This window comes from Leucopleurus acutus (assembly GCF_964270905.1).
Source record: "Leucopleurus acutus genome assembly, chromosome: 14".
Taxonomy (NCBI): Eukaryota; Metazoa; Chordata; class Mammalia; order Artiodactyla; family Delphinidae; genus Leucopleurus; species Leucopleurus acutus.
In genome coordinates this window covers 73,818,994-73,838,765 of record NC_139156.1, presented here as the reverse complement: position 1 = coordinate 73,838,765, position 19,772 = coordinate 73,818,994, and the positions used below count along the sequence as shown (strand labels likewise).

Below are 19,772 nucleotides of genomic sequence, written 5' to 3'. Positions count from 1 at the left end.
AGACTGCATGCTCCCAATGCAGGGGGCCTGGGTTTGATCCCTGGCCAGGGAACTAGATCCCACACGCATGCCGCAACTAGGAGTTCTCATGCCACAACTAAGGAGCCCGCCTGGCGCAACTAAGACCCGGTGCAACCAAATAAATAAATAAATAAATACTAAAGAAAAGGAGGGGGGAGCCTAGAAAGGGAAGGAACCAGGTTAACTTTGGGGGCGCGTCTGTGAGCAGACAGGGAAAGCCCCAATAAAGCCTTGCCTGAATTTCTTGTCTGGCCTCTAGGCAATTTCTGTTGATTGGGGAAGACCAAGCACCCTGGTCAGTATCAACTATCTTTAGAGAATAGTCTCCAGTGCTGTTGATTTTCTTCCTAACTGTAAGTCCTTCAAATAATTTTTAAACAATTCTTCTTAATTTTCTCTTACTTACCTGTCCTCTTCTTCTCCCATCATTTCCACCTGGAAGAGGGAAGGACACAGTAGCAGATCAGTGTGGATTGCTTGACCAAGGAGCATCTCCATTTAAAAAATTTGAGACCAGTTTCCCTGCATTTCAGGGGCAGGACGGTGACAAGTACAGGAGACTTTTTTTTCTGATGGGAGTATTTCTTCACACACTGTAGCTACTTGAGTGCCTCCCAGAGAGCATTCTTGCTTGAACCAATGCAATTTTGATTGCCTTTTGCAAAATCTAGTAGAACAGGGATGGGAAGGAACACTCGCACTTCTGTTTTGTGATTCCTTGCGCTTTGAGACGTTCTTTGGGCAAAGATTGGTTACGAATTGCTTCAAGATGCATCCACTGAAGCTCGACATATTCTTTCTTCAGTGCTGGAGGTGAACTCTTTGCTCTTCCCTTGGCCCTCATTGTCTGCGCTCGTGAGTGTGAGGGGGGTTTCTCTTGGTGTGAACAGCAGCGCTATTTTGAGAAGTTGACGCTCAGCCCTTGCTGCTATAACAGGCACGTAACATAGCACCCCATTTTTCAAAACCGTTTTTGTTGGCTCGTGATTTGTGCTCGTAAAACGTGCTTATTTGGAAGCCCCACAGCTGTAGAGTTCTGTTTATAGACACTGAGCAGGTACAGTTAAGCTGACTGCCTTGTACAGGGGAAGAGTCTGTGTGGAATCAGAACCAGGGAATGGGAAGGTGGAGGCTGTCTCTACCTCACAACAGTGGGAGGAGCTTGGCAGCACCTACTAGAAGGCAGGCATTCTAGCTTGGGTAGACTTTTGAAGAATTTGGGCAAGATGTACTGTTTGGTACATTTGTTTTGACTTTGTTAACCTTTTTTTTTTAATTGGAGTATAGTTGATTGACAATGTTATGCTAGTTTCTGCTGTACAGTAAAGTGAATCGGTTATACATATACGTATATCCACTCTTCTTTAGATTCCTTTCCCATATAGGCCATTACAGTACTGAGTAGAGTTCCTTGTGCCATACAGTAGGTCCTTATTACTTATCTGTTTTATATATAGTAGTGTGTATATATCAGTCCCAGTCTCCTAGTTTATCCCTCTGCTTGACGTCGTTAATCTTAAATAGCCTTTGTAAATACAGGCTTTACTGGGTTTAGTTAGATATATGAGTTAATAGAAATTCATAAAGTTCTTATTTTTTCAAAGGAGATAATTTTGAAAATGATTAGACTTATGATAAAAACTCTTAAGTGGTTTTTACTTTTCGGTATGTGTGTGTCTATACTTTTTCGGGGTCATTTTCAGAGTACTGCAGCTGTAGCCCAAGAAAACTTGGGAAGTGAAAAAAAATAATACTATAATATAGTAATCATGTTCTTTCATAGCATACACATTTTGGCCTTTTGATGAACATCCCTAGTTTTTGTGTGTATATTTAAAAAATAATAGTTGTAATCATATTTCACATACAATTTTGTGACCCATTTAAAAATCATGCCTATTTAAAAGTTTTATTTTTACTGGATAGTTTATTATAATCATTTTTTCTTTACTGCTTCACCTTCTGCAAATCATCAAAACCATCTTTTCAAATAACTTTAAAATGTTTGAATAAGTGCCTATATCTAAATTTTCTTAATTCTCATATTGCTTTGCCATGCCTTTTGCTTATTTTAAATATTACTAAAGTGAACACATTTGTGCTGATAGTTTTTCCTCTCTATTTCACGTTTTGGGTTATATTCTTAGGACCTAGTCTCCTAGAAATAGAATAACAATTCTTTTTTTTTTTAAATAAATTTCTTTATTGATTGATTGCTGCGCTGGGTCTGTGTTGCTACGCCTGGGCTTTCTCTAGTTGCAGTGAGCGGGTGCTACTCTTTGTGGCGGAGCGCGGGCTTCTCATCGCGGTGGCTTCTCTTGTTGTGGAGCACGGGCTCTAGGCACATGGGCGTCAGTAGTTGGGGCGTGTGGGCTCAGTAGTTGTGGCTCGCGGGCTCTAGAGCGTAGGCTCAGTAGTTGTGGCGCACGGGCTTGGTTGCTCCGCGGCATGTGGGATCTTCCTGGACCAGGGCTCGAACCCGTGTCCCCTGCATTGGCAGGCAGATTCTTAACCACTGTGCCACCAGGCAAGCCCTACAATTATTCTTTATGTAAACCAAATTACTTTCCAAAATGATTATGTGAATTTATACTTCACTCTGCAAGCACTATATTCTTACTGGCGCTCACGGTATTACTGAATTTCTTGGTTATTATAACATAGTTTTAGGAATTATAAAACCTTGAGAGAAAATCTTTAAATTCTCTGGGAAAATACACCATTTAAAAAAAAGTATGGATGCAGGTATTACATCTGACCCCTTATATCAAGAATTTATTTTCAAACCATTCTGAAATTAACCTAAACAGATTTAGCAAAATCAGAGAGATAATCTAGAGTATTTCACACTTTATGTTTCAGGATAGGTGCTTTAAGCATGAACACCCAGAGCTTGACAGAGCATTGCCAACTGTCAACCCAGGGCTGGCAAAGAAATTTTCATTACCTTTTCAGAAAAGCTTGAATATTTTGAGACTGGTAAATAATCAAGGCCTGAGACCTTGATTTCTTAAGTTCCTTGAACTTAAGAAAAATGAGTTTAAACTTCCCAAAGTAAACAGAGTACAAAAAGCTGCTGAGAAGATAGAAGAAAATGAATACATCCAGGCCCACATTGCTATTACAGCAGATTAATTTTAATTGAGATAGAATGTGATCCTTAACCGAAGTTACAATTCTGGGAAGAAGAATAAAGCTATGGCTTAGAATATGACCACCATGTTTGCATCGTAAATATACGCACATATTTTATGAAAGGAAATCGAGGTAACGATATCGGTTATAACTTTTATCCTAGGCCAAAGACTATTACCTTAAAATTACTCCTCAAGCATTGTTTGAGATGAAAACCACATTTAAAGGTAGTTTTCTGCCTACTGATGAAAAATGAATTCATGTTAACCAACCAAGGCCTTTAAATGGAATAACTTATAATCAGATGTTAGATTTCGATCAGCTTTAACAAAAACAAATGATTCTTTTCAGAGATGAGAATTGATGGCCTAGCCCTCAAAGAGTTTATCTCTTTTCAGACTAAATGTCTTGAGAGGAGGGCATCTGCTTAATTTCCTAAAAACAGGCTTGTGATTTATCGGCGGCGAACTGCTGAGTTTAAGAAATGAGAGCTCCCCTAAATGTTTTCCTAGGTGTTCCGAATGAGGGTGCCTTGATCTGTAGTAACTTGATTATGCAAAGCCACGTTTTACAGAAGGTGGAATTGTGCAGCTGGCTGTGGAGGAAGGACCAGGTGGGGTCGTAGGTCAGATCCTCTCTGAATGACTTCCTTGGCTGTCTTGCATATCTGAACTCGTTCCATAAACCTGTAGATTATAGACCCCGTCCTCTTGAGTGGAGGAAAATGTTCTCCAGGCCTACTGAACACCTGCTGATGATATTAGCACTTGAGACCTCTTCTAATGAGATGCAGTGTGAGGCAGTGTTGGCTCAACGGGCCTTGAGTAGAGCAAGTTGAGAAAAGGCTGGAAGCAGTTTTCACAGTAACATGTAAGTCTGTGACTGCTTCTTCCATCCTTTAGTTAGCCCAGAAAACTTCTCGAGGCTGTAGTGAATTAGGCTGCCTACCCAGAGCACTGGCGTGGCCTTAATGCCGAGAATGACTTAGGTTGTCAGATTTAAATCCTTTACTCGCCTCAGAATAATTGTATTTCTCTGTAGCCCTGGGGTTCAGGTGAAAAGTGCAGTGGATGGCGATGGGCAGCTGGCTAGGATGATAGAAAACCACTTTGACTGAGAGTTTGGAAAGAAAAGCACTGACATCACCACGTGATTTTGGCAGTGTCTCAATGCTCGAGACTTAACTGTGTGTGAGAATTATCTGATGTGTTTATAAAAATGCAGATTCCCAGGCCCCCGCAATGATTAAGATTCACTGGGATCTGAGGGTAGGGCCCACGAATATGATTTTTTTTTCCACGAGCACCCGTCTCCCCGCCGTGTGTCTTTGAGCTGATATAACTACAGTCCACTGGAATATTAGAAAGCCCTTGTCCAGTTGGTTTGTTTGCTTCAGCAGATTATTTGAGCTTGTGGGAGCATCCAGTGAAAAAAAGGTAAATTTTGTGATTTAGTTAAATGTATCGACAACTTAAAAGATTATGGAAAGACCGTGTGAATTAATTGTCCATTTGGTAGTTCACGGGTTACTTTTGTGGAGCAAGTGAAAGTATATAGATGGTACATTGACAGAGGTGGAGTCCTCCTTGTAGTGAAGATGACAGTCTTCCGTAATACTTATTACAGTGGGAGGACAACGACATTCTGTTGGTACAATTTCTAAAGTCATAGAAGAGTGGACAGCTAGACGCTCATTTAGTACTAGATTTAGTGCATAAGTAATATGAAGCATCACCAATATTGGGTAGGCCTGGGTAATTGTTCTTAATGATCTTCAGATACGTTCAGATCTGTCTGTTATGCGCAAAGACCTGTCTTGTTTTTTGACTGCTGCGGGCGTCGTCTGCCCCACTGCCTTTCCATTTGGCTCGCCGTTTTCTGCTCTGTCTTCCCACTGGATTCTGCACTGCCAAGAAGACTTCAAAGCAAAAGGGCTCCTCCAGTCTGTTGCCCCTTGAGTGGTTCACTTAACCACCTTTGTCCCCTGACATTCCTAGTGTGGTGCTGCCCAGTCCCACTCTGGGGAGGTGGGAAAGCGGAACCCACTTGCAAGAAGCCTTACTACTGCTGTCTTTGTTGTTTTTTTTTTTTGGCTGCGCCACGCAGCATGCAGGATCTTTGTTCCCCAACCAGGGATCGAACCCGTGCCTCCTCCAGTGGAAGCATGGAGCCCTAACTGCTGGACCACCAGGGAATTCCTGCTACTGCTGTCTTGAAGGCTGCAGTGAAAAAGTAACATTTTCTTTTTGCTGCTGTTGTTTCATTGTCTGATACTTAAACCACTCAACTTTAACCAGAATCTTTTAAAATAAGATGTCAGTATAAATATTATGAGGTCAAAATAAAAAAAAATTAAACAAAAGCATAATTACTATCTTTACAAATCATGGAAGAACATTAGGTCGACTTTGTACTTAGCAAGTGTAGTTGTAATGGCCTTAGGCCAGATTTTCACACTTGTCCATTATGTTCTTTCTGTGGCCAGAGTACTGAAATTGGCCAGTATATTAAAAATGATCAAACAATACATACATATGGTTTAAAAATGAAATTGTATAAAAAGGCTTATTAAAAAATCATAGTACCCTTATCTACAACACCATGTTCTGTTCCTTAGATGAAGCCACTTTTTACTCTTTGAGCTGTTTCTCCTAGTATTGTTTCTCCATTTTCTAAGTAATCTATTCTTATTGCTTTCTCTTGATTCATTTCTTTCATACATATTCTGCTGTACTCTTGTGTGGTAGAAAGGATTTAGTTGTTCACTTTTCTCCTCCCTTCTCTTCCCAATAAAGTTAAATCACAAGTTTTGGTTAAATCAATATTCAATATTCAGTGTTTATATTATGTATGCTCTTGCTGTTCCCTGACAAGCCCAGGAATATACAAAGATTTCGTTTCCGTTTTTGACAGAATTTTGTTTTCCCTGGAGTTAACAATTGCCTTGTTTTTTTCCTTGAGCTTAATATTTTTATACTCATCACAGGTTCTTTCCACAACCTCTGTATCCTCTCAATATAGTTTTCTCCATGGTCAAGGTGTCAGATAATTAGTTCCTTCTTTTTTTCCCTGATAAATCTTCTTCCTGAAGTTGCTTGTCATGATCCATCCTTTGCCATTTGCCTTCTGGGCTGGCTGTACAGCTGTCATCTTGGGATGCCCTTACCATCCGAGGAATGTTTTCTGCTTCCATCCTGGAAATTCTTTTTTCCCCCCTCTTTTCTGTCTTTAACTGTCAGTTTTCTGTATTCAGGAAAGTCTCTCACTTCCTTGGCTGAGTTCCTCATTTTGGTAGCATGCAACTTCGAATAGTGCCAGGAAGTAGTAGGGAAGTAATTTTTTTTCAACTTCGCATGCCTGAAAATGTCACTGTTTCCTTCTGCTTGACTGAAATTTTAGCCATATAAAGAATTTTGGGTTGAAAATCATTTTCCCTTAGAATTTAAGGCTTTACTTCATTATAATGTAGCTTTCTATGGCATGAATGAGAATTATGATACTATTGTAATTGCCTATGACTTGTTATAGTCTCTCTGGAAGATTTTAAGATGCTTTTAGTTCAGGCGTGAAATTTCAGTAGGCTGTGCCTTGATAAGGGTATTTTTTCATTCATATCAGCTTAGATACTTAGTTTGCTTTATCAATATAGAATCATTTTAATTCTGGAAATTTTCTGGTATATTTCTTTGATATTTTCTATCCAGTTTTTATATATATATATATATATTTTTTTTTTGGCTGCGTTGGGTCTTCGTTGCTGTGCGTGGGCTTTCTCTAGTTGCGGCGAGTGGGGACTGTTTGTTGCAGTGCGCGGGCTTCTCATTGCAGTGGCTTCTCTTGTTGAGGAGCACGGGCTCTACGTGCCTGTGCTTCAGTAGTTGTGGCATGTGGGCTCAGTAGTTGTGGCTCGTGGGCTCTAGAATGCAGGCTCAGTAGTGGTGGCACATGGGCTTAGTTACTCGGCGGCATGTGGGATCTTCCCAGACCAGGGCTCGAACCCGTGTCCCCTGCATTGGCAGGCAGGTTCTTAACCACTGCTCCACCGGGGAATCCCCTATCCAGTTTATAGTCTTATCTGTTTTCTTTCTTTCTGGAAATTTGGTTAGTTGGTTTTGGACTCTTGGATTGAACTTTAAAAAAAAAAAGTTATCTTTCCTCCTTTATTTTACATACATATGTCCTCTTGTTCTCCTTTCTGGGAGATTTAAAAAATTTTCCAAATTTTGGTTACTGTTGTGTTATTTTTGTTTTATTTTTAGTTTACAAGATTTTTTCTTGTTTGCTAAATATTTTTCTTTTAAAAATAGTATCCCATTTTTTGGAATGCGGTAGTTTTTCTTCTCCTTATAATACTGTAGGTTAAAAAAAATCCCCCTTCTCCTTCCTCTATCTTCCCCTGTTCCCTACCCTGTCCTTCCTTACTGTCACCTCGTCCTTCGTCTTTCTCCTGCTCCCCACATCCTCCTGCCCTGTTCTCCTTTCCTCCTCTCCTCCTCTCCCCCTTTCCCCATCCTCCTCTTCTTTTCCCTTCTTCTCCTTCCCCTTCATCTCCTCTTCCCCCTCCTCCTCCTGTCATTTTGTTTTGCTCTTGTTCATATTTTCGAGTGAGGCACTAAAACATTTTGCATTGGTGGGATTTGTTGACTGGTGGTCCTTGCCAACCAGGGAGTGACCTTGTACGCTGATATACATTTCAAGGTAAATAATTGCTCTATGGCCGTCTTATCACAGTGCAGTCCCCACCACGTAGAGCAGTACCTCAGCTAAGGTCCCGAGTTAGAATATCATGCATTAGAACCACACATGTGGAGCACCTAGGAGGAAATTCTAACCCTAAGTAGGAACAGTTTTCATGGCAGTGCATGGTCCTTGAGTAAGTCTAAGTCACTGACAGTATAGAAAGGAGAAGAGGCATAGATATGCACTGTTTAGATCATTTACTGAAAAACAGAACATTTGAAAAAGAAACACCCTTACCAGTATTGTTCAGCTAAGGGTCTTGGCGTTAATGGGTAGGACACTTCTTTATCGAGCTGGATTCTTTGTGACTACCCTGGATGGGTGCTAAATGTCTGCACCAGTGCCCCATCCTGTGACGACAGAAAACACCCACGTATTTCCGAATGCGCCTCTGAGGAGTGGTGCTTCCTCAGGAGCGTCACTGTGAGCTGACTTAAGGAATTCCTGCCCCCAGTCACTGCTGTCCTTCCTCTCTGCTGTCCTGCACCCACAGCTCCTTTTAGGAAGAGGGGCTATTTTAAGTGCTCTGAGGCACATAAAAGGGAAACTAAAGTTTTTGACAGACATGGGTATTCACAGCGTTCTCCCTGACCAGATTTTACTTTCCACATCTCCCCATGTCTCAGTCCTTTCCCATGTTAAACAGTCAGCTCAGAAGCTCCCTACCGTGTCCATACTTTGAATTCCTGTTACCTGTGACTCCCATATGATGTTCAACCTTTCAGAGTCTTGTCATGTTAAATTACTAACTTCAAAGAACTTACAGGTAAGACCGTAAGTTCTTTGAGGTCAAAGTTGCAGGCTTCCATTTATTAAATTCTTATAGAGTGCCTATTTGCATTTTTGGAGGTGAAAATAGAGCCTCTGGGAGGCTCCATCACTTGGAGTTATACTGCTAGTCAGTGGCAAACCTAGAGGTGAACCTAGTTTTCTCTGACTCCACAGCGTTGACCTCCTCTTTATGTGCCTCAGGTGCTAAATAAGTATTGTTTAAATGAATCAGTAAATGAGTCTTTCAGCGTTAAGATGAATGGGAGTAGCCCTGATGTAAGGAAGCACATCTTTGCCCCCTCCCACCCCTGCACCCATTTTGGTGGAGGAGAATAGCAAACAGATTGCCGTGTATCCGATTTCTGCACATAACCTGAACTTTAAACATGCCTGGAACACATTTGGTTCTGATTTAAAACAAGTTGGCTTGCTCCATTGCCATGTTATTACAAACACAAAAGAATTATAAACGTCATTCTGTTAAATAACCATCCACATAAACTCTTAAATAGTTTTGGGTTGGGCCAGAGCTGGATATTAAGGAAATGGTTATTAATGTTACATATTTTATTCAAACTACTCTAATTCCTTGACCCTCCCAGCACCCCCACAAACACTAGGCAACCTTTTTCTTTTTCCCTCAAAATGTTCCCAGGGGTTTAAGACAGATACAGCTTGGATTTCAAGCGGCTGACTCCTTCTCTTCGGAAGGATTCCTTGTTTTCGGTCCTTCGGACCTGTCACTATGCTCTCTACCTGAATCTTTGCAACCCTCTTTGGGTATTAGCATAGTTATTATCCCCTATAGTAACACAGTGACATGGAAATGTAATGCGAACCACAGTGTAATTTAAAATTTTACAACCACACGAGAAAGAAACTAAGCAGGTGAGGTTAATTTTAATATAGTTTTCTTTAATCCAATATATGAAAATGGTATCATTTCAACATATATTCAAAAATTATTAGTGAGGTTTTACTTTCTTTTGTACTGTCTTTGAAATCCACTGTGTTTATTCTTTCAGCACATCTGGTTCAGACTAGCCATATTTCAAGCACTCAGTAGCCACGGCAGCCATTGGTTATCATTTTAGACAGCACAGCTCAATGGCAAGACCCATAAGCTATATAAAGGTCATGAATATCCTTTAGCTTTTCATAAAGCTAGAAGAGTGTTGCTTTAAAAAAAAAAACTAATATTATGTAAAAACTCCAAAGTTGTCAAATAGTGTTTGTGACCACAGGCCAAACTAAATGGTGCTTCAGAGGTTGCTTATGTATGAAGAAATAGGGTGTGAACGCAAGACATTTGACACGACCAAAGTTTCTGTTAATCAGTTGGACTCAAAGTCCATTGATGTATGTCAGGGTCATTAGCCCACAAGGAAGTCTTCATTGCAGGCCAATAAATTTGAAGTCTGAATAAACTCTTAGCCAGAGTGTCTTGAAGAGTTCAAGTTAGCTTGAAGCAATGAATAATGTAATTTAGATGTTCTCAGATTTTGGTGAATATTTGTTTTCTTACGTTTGACAGCAACAGATGCTTTCTGAAACTATATAGCCTGTAGATTACAGAACGCTGGCCTTTGCTCCAGCCTCCTGCTGTGCCCTGAGTGTGGCAGGGCCACCACCAGCTTAGATTGTCCCCAGCACTGGAATATTAGCAGAGGTTTATTGCCCTGAGAGATTTAACGTGGAAAAAAAAAAATCCCCTGAAATCTGAATCTTGAGGCGTGTAGTCTGGCTAGGACTTAATTGTTAGAGTTAGCAGGTAGAAACTTTAAAGAGGCAGCAGTGGCCCCCATTGTTAGAAGAGATCAGGACTCCTCTCCTCACCCCCATCATTATCTATGTCATTTCTATTAGTTCTGTTGAAAATTTGATGGGAAATGAAAAAAAAAAAAAGCCTCAGTGGATGTCTTGGATTTTTGGTGTAAGTGGCCCATGCTCTTAGGTCAAATTATCATCGATGATTCATCTCTTTTCTTTCAAACTCTTAGCCATTGAGCCCTTTTAGAATGTGGTAAATCTAAATATAACATAGAAATATAATAGGTGTTATCCTTTTTATTTCATGTTTTATTTGATGTGACCTTTCAGTAAAAATGGGCTTCTTTTAATGTATAATTTATGTATAAGGAGAACTATATAGTAGAAATTTTATCCTTTTGATTCATGCATTTTAGAGAGCATCTCTTTCTGTCTCTTGGCTAGCTATGAAATTTGGATGTGACTCAGAGGTTTTCCAAATAGTGGATTGTTTAGTGTTTTCAGCTATGAAGTTTTCTCTTTCTTTCTCTCTTTCTTTCTCTCTTTCCTTCTTTCTCTCTCTCTCTGTTTCTTTCTTTCTTGGCATTCCATCTACTTTTAAAATTTTATTTAATTTTTATTGGAGTAGAGTTGATGTACGATGTTGTGTTAGTCTCAGGTGTACAGCACAGTGAATCAGCCATACATATACATATACATATACATATACAGTATCCATCCCTTTCCAGACTCCCCCCTCCCCCCTATAGGCCATCACAAGGCACCAAGTAGAGTTCCCTGTGCTATACAGTGGTAGGTCCCCATCAGCCATCCATTCTATATATAGTAGTGTGTACACGCCAATCGCAATCTTCCAATTTATCCCTCCCCGCCCCTCTACCCCCTGGTAACCATAAGTTTGCTCTCCACATCCATAACTCTATCAGCTGTGAAATTTCTTAGTCTAGGCATTAAGTTGTTAAAACTTCTTTACTCAGAGTTAGTTGCACATAATCAGAATTTCAATCTAGATAGTGCTAGGTTGATTAAGGTGTATGATGTTCAACACTGGGCATGATTTTATGGACTGTTATCTGTCTCTGCTATTACATTAGTGATTTGTCTCCTTTGGTAGCTTATGTCTGCATTTGACCTTTAGACTTTTGCCAGATTGCCTTACACTGTGGGCTGAAAATGAGGCAGTGACAAACCAGTAATGGTAAAAACTTGGTTCATTCTCAAATAGGCAGAAGTATTTCAAATTTTTTTTTTTTTTTTTGGCGGTACGCGGGCCTCTCACTGTTGTGGCTTCTCCCGTTGCGGAGCACAGGCTCCGGACGCGCAGGCTCAGCGGCCATGGCTCACGGGCCCAGCCGCTCCGCGGCATGTGGGATCTTCCCAGACCAGGGCACGAACCCGTGTCCCCTGCATTGGCAGGCGGACTCACAACCACTGTGCCACCAGGGAAGCCCTCAAATGATTTTAACTGATTTTTTTCCTAATTGGAGGCTATTAAAAGCTATTTATTCAAACTATTTAAAGGCATTCTGAAAAATGCAGGGCTTCGCTGGTGGCGCAGTGGTTGAGCATCTGCCTGCCAATGCAGGGGATATGGGTTCAAGCCCTGGTCTGGGAAGATCCTACATGCCGCGGAGCAGCTAAGCCCGTGCGCCACAACTACTGAGCCTGCACTCTAGAGCCCACAAGCCACAACTACTGAACACGTGTGCCACAACTACTGAAGCCTGTGCACCACAACTACTGAGCCTGTGCTCTAGAACTTGCAAGTCACAACTACTAAGCCTGCGTGCCCCAGCTACTGAAGCCCACGCACCTAGAGCCTGTGCTCTGTAATGAGAAGCCACCGCAGTGAGAAGCCCGTGCACCGCAACGAAGAGTAGCCCCCACTCGCTGCAACTAGAGAAAGCAACGAAGATGCAAAGCAGTCAAAAACAAAACAAACAAATAAATAAATAAATGAAAAATGCGAAGGAGGAAGCCATAAATGACCCAATAATCCAACCACTCAAATAACACTTGTTAATATTTTGTGTTTATCCTTTAAGTCTTTTTTCCCCTAGCATATACATTACATGTATATGCACACATGATACTTCAATACAGAATTGATCATTTTGTACGTCTTGTTTTATAGCCCCCTCAAATATACACAATTTATTGCATTTTTGAACATGGGAATTTTTTTAACTGCAAAAATAAAACAATATTTAAAGAAAAAATAAGAAGATGAGGAAAACCATCCTTAAATATCCAGCCACTGTTAAGATAAATTTAATTTTTGTCTGTTTCTTGATGTTTCTCTGTAGGTATACGTGATTTTTTTTTTTTCAGGATGAGTGAATTTGATTTTGTTCTCAGTTGACTCTGGGAAGCAGGTAGGGAGTTTTAGGAATGGTGAGGTCTGAACATCCTCCCACTTACTGTGATATACAACCTTCAAATGACACTATTTACTACTGGAGTTTAAACTTGGAGATATTCTTCAGTTGGCTAGAGTATTTAAATGTTTTTAACTGAGAATTGAAGAAACTTTATAAATTGACTTAATGTCCACTATTTCTTCAATCAATTCTCAGAGCTTTGCATGCCAGTGTAGAGTGTTAGATAATGATTGCTGAACACAAGTTCTCTGGGAGTATATAGAAACTGCACGTTCTACATCTTTTGCTGATTCTTCTTTCAGTAGACTTGTAGGGAACTTTTCTGAAAACAGTAATATACAAATAAAATATATGGTAAAGCTCTTTTAGTATATGGACTATATCGATACAATAAGTGAATGTTTTAAAAAGTTGTTAGTAAAATGTTTTTGCAGGAGAATCAGACTAGCTAAATGGTTACATTTATCTTTCAGGTGAACTTAAGGTGCAGCAACCTTCTTAGTTGCAAATGTGCTACAGTTGGGTTGTGTGGGAAAAAAAAGGGAGGAATGCCCTGAATCTTCACAGATTTTTTTTTTTTTTAGATTCTTATTTTTATTTTTTTTTAGTTATTTGTGAGATATGTCATAATTCTAGTTATTACTTTAAAATATATAACATTATATCAGAACATATAAGATTTTTAGAAATTTCATGTAATGTCTGAAACATTTATATTAACATATTTCCATACAAATAACCGAAAGAAAGTTTAGTATTAGTTGTTTTTTTTTGTTTTTTCTTTTTTTATACTGCAGGTTCTTATTAGTCATCAATTTTATACATATCAGTGTATACATGTCAATCCCAATTGCCCAATTCAGCACACCACTATCCCCACCCCACTGTGGTTTTTCCCCCTTGGTGTCCATACTTTTGTTCTCTGCATCTGTGTCTCAGCTTCTGCCCTGCAAACCGGTTCATCTGTACCATTTTTCTAGCTTCCACATACATGCGTTAATATACGATATTTGTTTTTCTCTTTCTGACTTTCCTCACTTGGTATGACAGTCTCTAGATCCATCCATGTTTCAACAGATGACTCAATTTCGTTCTTTTTATGGCTGAGTAATATTCCGTTGTATATATGTACCACAACTTCTTTATCCATTTGTCTGCTGATGGGCATTTAGGTTGCTTCCATGACCTGGCTATTGTAAATAGTGCTGCAGTGAACATTGGGGTGCATGTGTCTTTTTGAATTAAGGTTTTCTCTGGGTATGTGCCCAGTAGTGGGATTGCTGGGTCCTATGGTAGTTGTATTTTTAGTTTTTAAGGAGCCTCCATACTGTTCTCCATAGTGGCTGTATCAATTTACATTCCCACCAACAGTGCAAAAGGCTTCCCTTTTTTCCGCACCCTCACCAGCATTTGTTGTTTGTAGATTTTCTGATGATGCCCATTCTAACTGGTGTGAGGTGATACCTCACTGTAGTTTTGATTTGCATTTCTCTAATAATTAGTGATGTTGAGCAGCTTTTCATGTGCTTCTTGGCCATCTGTATGTCTTCTTTGGAGAAATGTCTATTTAGGTCTTCTGCTCATTTTTGGATTGGGTTGTTTGTTTCTTTAATATTGAGCTGCATGAGAAAGCAATGAAGACCCAAAGCAGCCAAAAACAAAACAAGCAAACAAACAAATAAATAATGTTGATATATTTTAGAGATTAATCCTTTGTCCGTTGATTCGTTTGCAAATATTTTCTCCCATTCTGAGGGTTTTCTTTTTGTCTTGTTTATGGTTTCCTTTGCTGTGCAAAAGTTTTGAAGTTTCATTAGGTCCCATTTGTTTATTTTTGTTTTTATTTCCATTACTCTAGGAGGTGGATCAAAAAAGATCTTGCTGTGATTTATGTCAAAGAGTGTTCTTCCTATGTTTTCCTCTAAGAGTTTTATAGTGTCCAGTCTTACATTTAGGTCTCTCATCCATTTTGAGTTTATTTTTGTGTATGGTGTTAGGGAGTGTTCTAATTTCATTCTTTTACATGTAGCTGTCCAGTTTTCCCAGCACCACTTATTGAAGAGACTGTCTTTTCTCCATTGTATATCTTTGCCTCCTTTGTCATAGATTAGTTGACCATAGGTGTGTGGGTTTATCTCTGGGCTTTCTGTCTTGTTCCATTGATCTATGTTTATGTTTTTGTGCCAGTACCATATTATCTTGATGACTGTAGCTTTGTAGTATAGTCTGAAGTCAGGGAGTCTGTTTCCTCCCGTTCCGTTTTCTTCCCTCAAGACTGCTTTGGCTATTCTGGGTCTTGTGTGTCTCCATACAAATTTTAAGATGATTTGTTCTAGTTCTGTAAAAAATGCCATTGGTAATTTGATAGGGATTGCATTGAATCTGTAGATTGCTTTGGGTAGTATAGTCATTTTCACAGTATTGATTCTTCCAGTCCAAGAACATGGTATATCTCTCCAACTGTTTCTTTCATCTTTAATTTCTTTCATCAGTGTCTTATAGTTTTCTGCATACAGGTCTTTTGTCTCCCTAGGTAGGTTTATTGCTAGGTATTTTGTTCTTTTTGTTTCAATGGTAAATGGGAGTGTTTCCTTAATTTCTCTTTCAGATTTTTCATCATTAGTGTATAGGAATGCAAGAGATTTCTGGGCATTAATTTTGTATCCTGTAACTTTACCAAATTCATTGATTAGCTCTAGTAGTTTTCTGGTGGCATCGTTAGGATTCTCTATGTATAGTATCATGTCATCTGCAAACAGTGACGGTTTTCCTTCTTCTTTTCCAATTTGTATTCCTTTTATTTCTTTTTCGTCTCTGATTGCCGTGGTTAGGACTTCCAAAACTATGTTGAATAATAGTGGTGAGAGTGGACATCCTTGTCTCGTTCCTGATCTTAGAGGAAATGCTTTCAGTTTTTCACCATTGAGAATGATGTTTGCTGTGGGTTTGTCATATATGGCCTTTATCATGTTGAGGTAGGTTCCCTCTATGCCCACTTTCTGGAGAGTTTTTATCATAAATGGATGTTGAATTTTGTCAAAAGTTTTCTCTGCATCTACTGAGATGATCATATGGTTTTTCTTCAGTTTGTTAATATGGTGTATCACATTGATTGATTTGCGTATATTGAAGAATCCTTGCATCCCTGGGATAAATCCCACTTGATCATGGTGTGTGATCCTTTTAATGTGTTGTTGGATTCTGTTTGCTCGTATTTTGTTGAGGATATTTGCATCTATATTCATCAGTGATATTGGTCTGTAATTTTTTTTTTGTAGTATCTTTGTCTGGTTTTGGTATCAGGGTGATGGTGGCCTCATAGAATGAGTTTGGGAGTGTTCCTTTTCTGCAGTTTTTTGGAAGAGTTTGAGAAGGATGGGTTAAAGTTAGCTCTTCTCTAAATGTTTGATAGAATTCACCTGTGAAGCCATCTGGTCCTGGACTTTTGTTTGTTGGAAGATTTTTAATCACAGTTTCAATTTCATTACTTGTGATTGGTCTGTTCATATTTTCTATTTGTTTCTGGTTCATCTTGGAAGGTTATACCTTTCTAAGAATTGGTCCATTTCTTCCAGGTTGTCCATTTTATTGGCATAGAGTTGCTTGTAGCAGTCTCTTAGGATGCTTTGTATTTCTGCGGTGTCTGTTGTAACGTCTTTTTCATTTCCAATTTTATTGATTTGAGTCCTCTCCTTCTTTTTCTTGATGAGTCTGGCTAATGGTTTATCAATTTTGTTTATCTTCTCAAAGAACCAACTTTTAGTTTTATTGATCTTTGATATTGTTTTCTTTGTTTCTATTTCATTTATTTCTGCTCTGATCTTTATGATTTCTTTCCTTCTGCTAACTTTGGGTTTTGTTTGTTCTTCTTTCTCTAGTTCCTTTAGGTGTAAGGTTAGATTGTTTATTTGAGATTTTTCTTGTTTCTTGAGGTAGGCTTGTGTAGCTATAAACTTCCCGCTTAGAACTGCTTTTGCTGCATCCCATAGGTTTTGGATCGTCGTGTTTGCATTGTAATTTGTCTCTAGGTATTTTTTGATTTCCTCTTTGATTTCTTCAGTGTTCTCTTGGTTATTTAGTAACGTATTGTTTACGTGAGTTTGTGTTTTTTACATTTTTTTCCCTGTAATTCATTTCTAATCTTATAGCATTATGGTCAGAAAAGATGCTTTATATGATTTCAGTTTTCTTAAATTTACTGAGGCTTGATTTGTGACCCAAGATGTGATCTCTCCTGGAGAATGTTCAGTGCATACTTTAGAAGAAAGTGTAATCTGCTCTTTTTGGATGGAATGTTATATAAATATCAATTAAATCTCTCTGGTCTATTGTGTCATTTAAAACTTGTGTTTCCTTATTAATTTTCTGTTTGGGTGATCTGTCCATTGGTGTAAGTGAGGTGTTAAAGTCCCCCACTATTATTGTGTTACTGTCGATTTCCTCTTTTATAGCTGTTAGCAGTTGCCTTACGTATTGAGGTGCTCCTATGTTGGGTGCATATATATTTATAATTGTTATATCTTCTTCTTTGATTGATCCCTTGATCATTATGTAGTGTCCTTCCTTGTCTCTTGTAACATTCTTTATTTTAAAGTCTATTTTATTGGATATGAGTATAGCTACTCCAGCTTTTTTTTGATTTCCATTTGCATGGAATATCTTTTTCCATCCCCTCACTTTCAGTCTGTATGTGTCCCTGGGTCTGAAGTGGGTCTCTTGTAGATAGCATATATATGGGTCTTATTTTTGTATCCACTCAGCAAGCCTGTGTCTTTTGGTTGGAGCATTTAATCCATTCAGGTTTAAGGTAATTATTGATATGTATGTTCCTGTGACCATCTTCTTAATTTTTTTAGGTTTGTTTTTGTAGGTCCTTTTCTTCTCTTGTGTTTCCTGCTTAGAGAAGTTCCTTTAGCATTTGTTGTAGAGCTGGTTTGGTGGTGCTGAATTCTCTTAGCTTTTGGTTGTCTGTAAAGCTTTTGATTTCTCCATTGAATCTGAATGAGATCCTTGCCGGGTAAAGTAATCTTGGTTGTAGGTTCTTCCCTTTCATCACTTTAAATATATCATGCCACTCCCTTCTGGCTTGTAGAGTTTCTGCCGAGAAGTCAGCTGTTAACCTTATGGGAGTTCCCTTGTATGTTGTTTGCCGTTTTTCCCTTGCTGCTTTCAATAATTTTTCTGTGTCTTTAATATTTGCCAATTTGCTTACTATGTATCTCGACCTGTTTCTCCATGGGTTTATCTTGTATGGGACTCGCTGCGCTTCCTGGACTTGGGTGGCTATGTCCTTTCCCATGTTAGGGAAGTTTTCGACTATAATCTCTTCAAATATTTTCTGTGGTCCTTTCTCTCTCTGTTTCCTTCTGGGGCCCCTATAGTGCGAATGTTGTTGAGTTTAATGTTGTCCCAGAGGTCTCTTAGGCTGTCTTCATTTCTTTTCATTCTTTTTTCTTTAGTCTGTTCCGCAGCAGTGAATTCCACCATTGTGTCTTCCAGGTCACTTATATGTTCTTCTGCCTCAGTTTTTCTGCTATTGATTCCTTCTAGTGTAGTTTTCATTTCAGTTATTGTATTGTTCATCTCTGTTTATTTGTTCTTTAATTCTTCTAGGTCTTTGTTAAACATTTCTTGCATCTTCTCAATCTTTGCCTCCATTCTTTTTCCGAGGTCCTGGATCATCTTCACTATCATTATTCTGAATTCTTTTTCTGGAAGGTTGCCTATCTGCTCTTCATTTAGTTGTTTTTCTGGGGTTTTATCTTGTTCCTTCATCTGGTATATAGCCCTCTGCCTTTTCATCTTGTCTATCTTTCTGTGAATGTGGTTTTTGTTCCACAGGCTGCAGGATTGTAGTTCTTCTTGCTTCTGCTGTCTGCCCTCTCCAGTTCTCTTTTTATTAACTCTCCTTCAAAATCATTTCATCTAATTTAATCCTGGGTAGTCTTCCTGTTCCTCTCCTGCTCTCCTGACCTGTGCTGTCCAAAATGCTGGCCACAAGTCACCTGTGCACCTGCTGGTCTTGGCGGGTCTCCCGGGGAGGCAGGGGGCAGCTTTTTTCTTTCCTCAGTGCTTCGTCTAGTTTCAGTTGCTCACAGGGTGCTACGTGCAGAGGCCTTGCCTCCAGCGCTTCAGACCAGAGTTCCTCTTGCAAAACGGCTGCACCCCACACTGAAGTTCAAGATGGCCTCTTCGCAGATTTGAAGAATTATTTCTCAATTAGTTTGTGTAATTTGAATTCGGTTTTTTTCTTGCTCAAATTCCACAAGGGTGAACAAAACCCATTGCTTTTCAAAGGAATGTTTAAAGATAGTCCATACTATATTTTAAATATGAAATACATAGCTCTTGTGTTTTTAGATTTGGCTGTGTAAAGAAAGCATCAGATGTTATGGAAAAGCATTTCATAATGAATTTAAATAAGTTTCCGTTTGCCCTGCGAAGAACTGAAAATCGAGCTTTTCCCCCCATCTTTAATTCAGTAATTAACTAGACTTTCCCTGTAGTTTGGGAGACTGTAATAGTTTACACCTGTTTCAACTTTTGCTGTTTTTATTGGCCGTGGGTTTTGCCATCCCATATTTCTTATGAAGCAAAAATATGAAATAAAATAGGGCAAAGCATTGGAGAAATTATAATAAACATAAAAAATGAATTGTTCAGCTTTACCTGCACAATCCATGAAGCCATGTTTCAGTAGTATTGAAGTAATTTATTCCTGGAGTTCTGTGTCATGAAAATAAAGACAGTTGCTTTCATTGGCAGGAATAATCCAAAACAATTAACTTTTGGAACATCAGGCAGAAGTCATATTGTAAAGACAGTTAGAAAAAGCCGGCTAAATCGTTATGTGTGTGTTTATGTTACTGTGAGTAAAAAAGATGAGGGCGTATCAGTGTATAAGAATGAAGGCTCGATAGAACTGTTCTACCACAGAATACAATCAGACTTCAA

General features: G+C 39.0%; 1 protein-coding gene across 1 annotated transcript in view; it reads left to right on the top strand.

Moving 5' to 3' along the window:
* Positions 1–19,772, top strand: part of BICC1 (BicC family RNA binding protein 1) — a 302,450-nt gene that overhangs the window by 76,670 nt on the left and 206,008 nt on the right. The gene's annotated exons all lie outside the window — the stretch shown is intronic.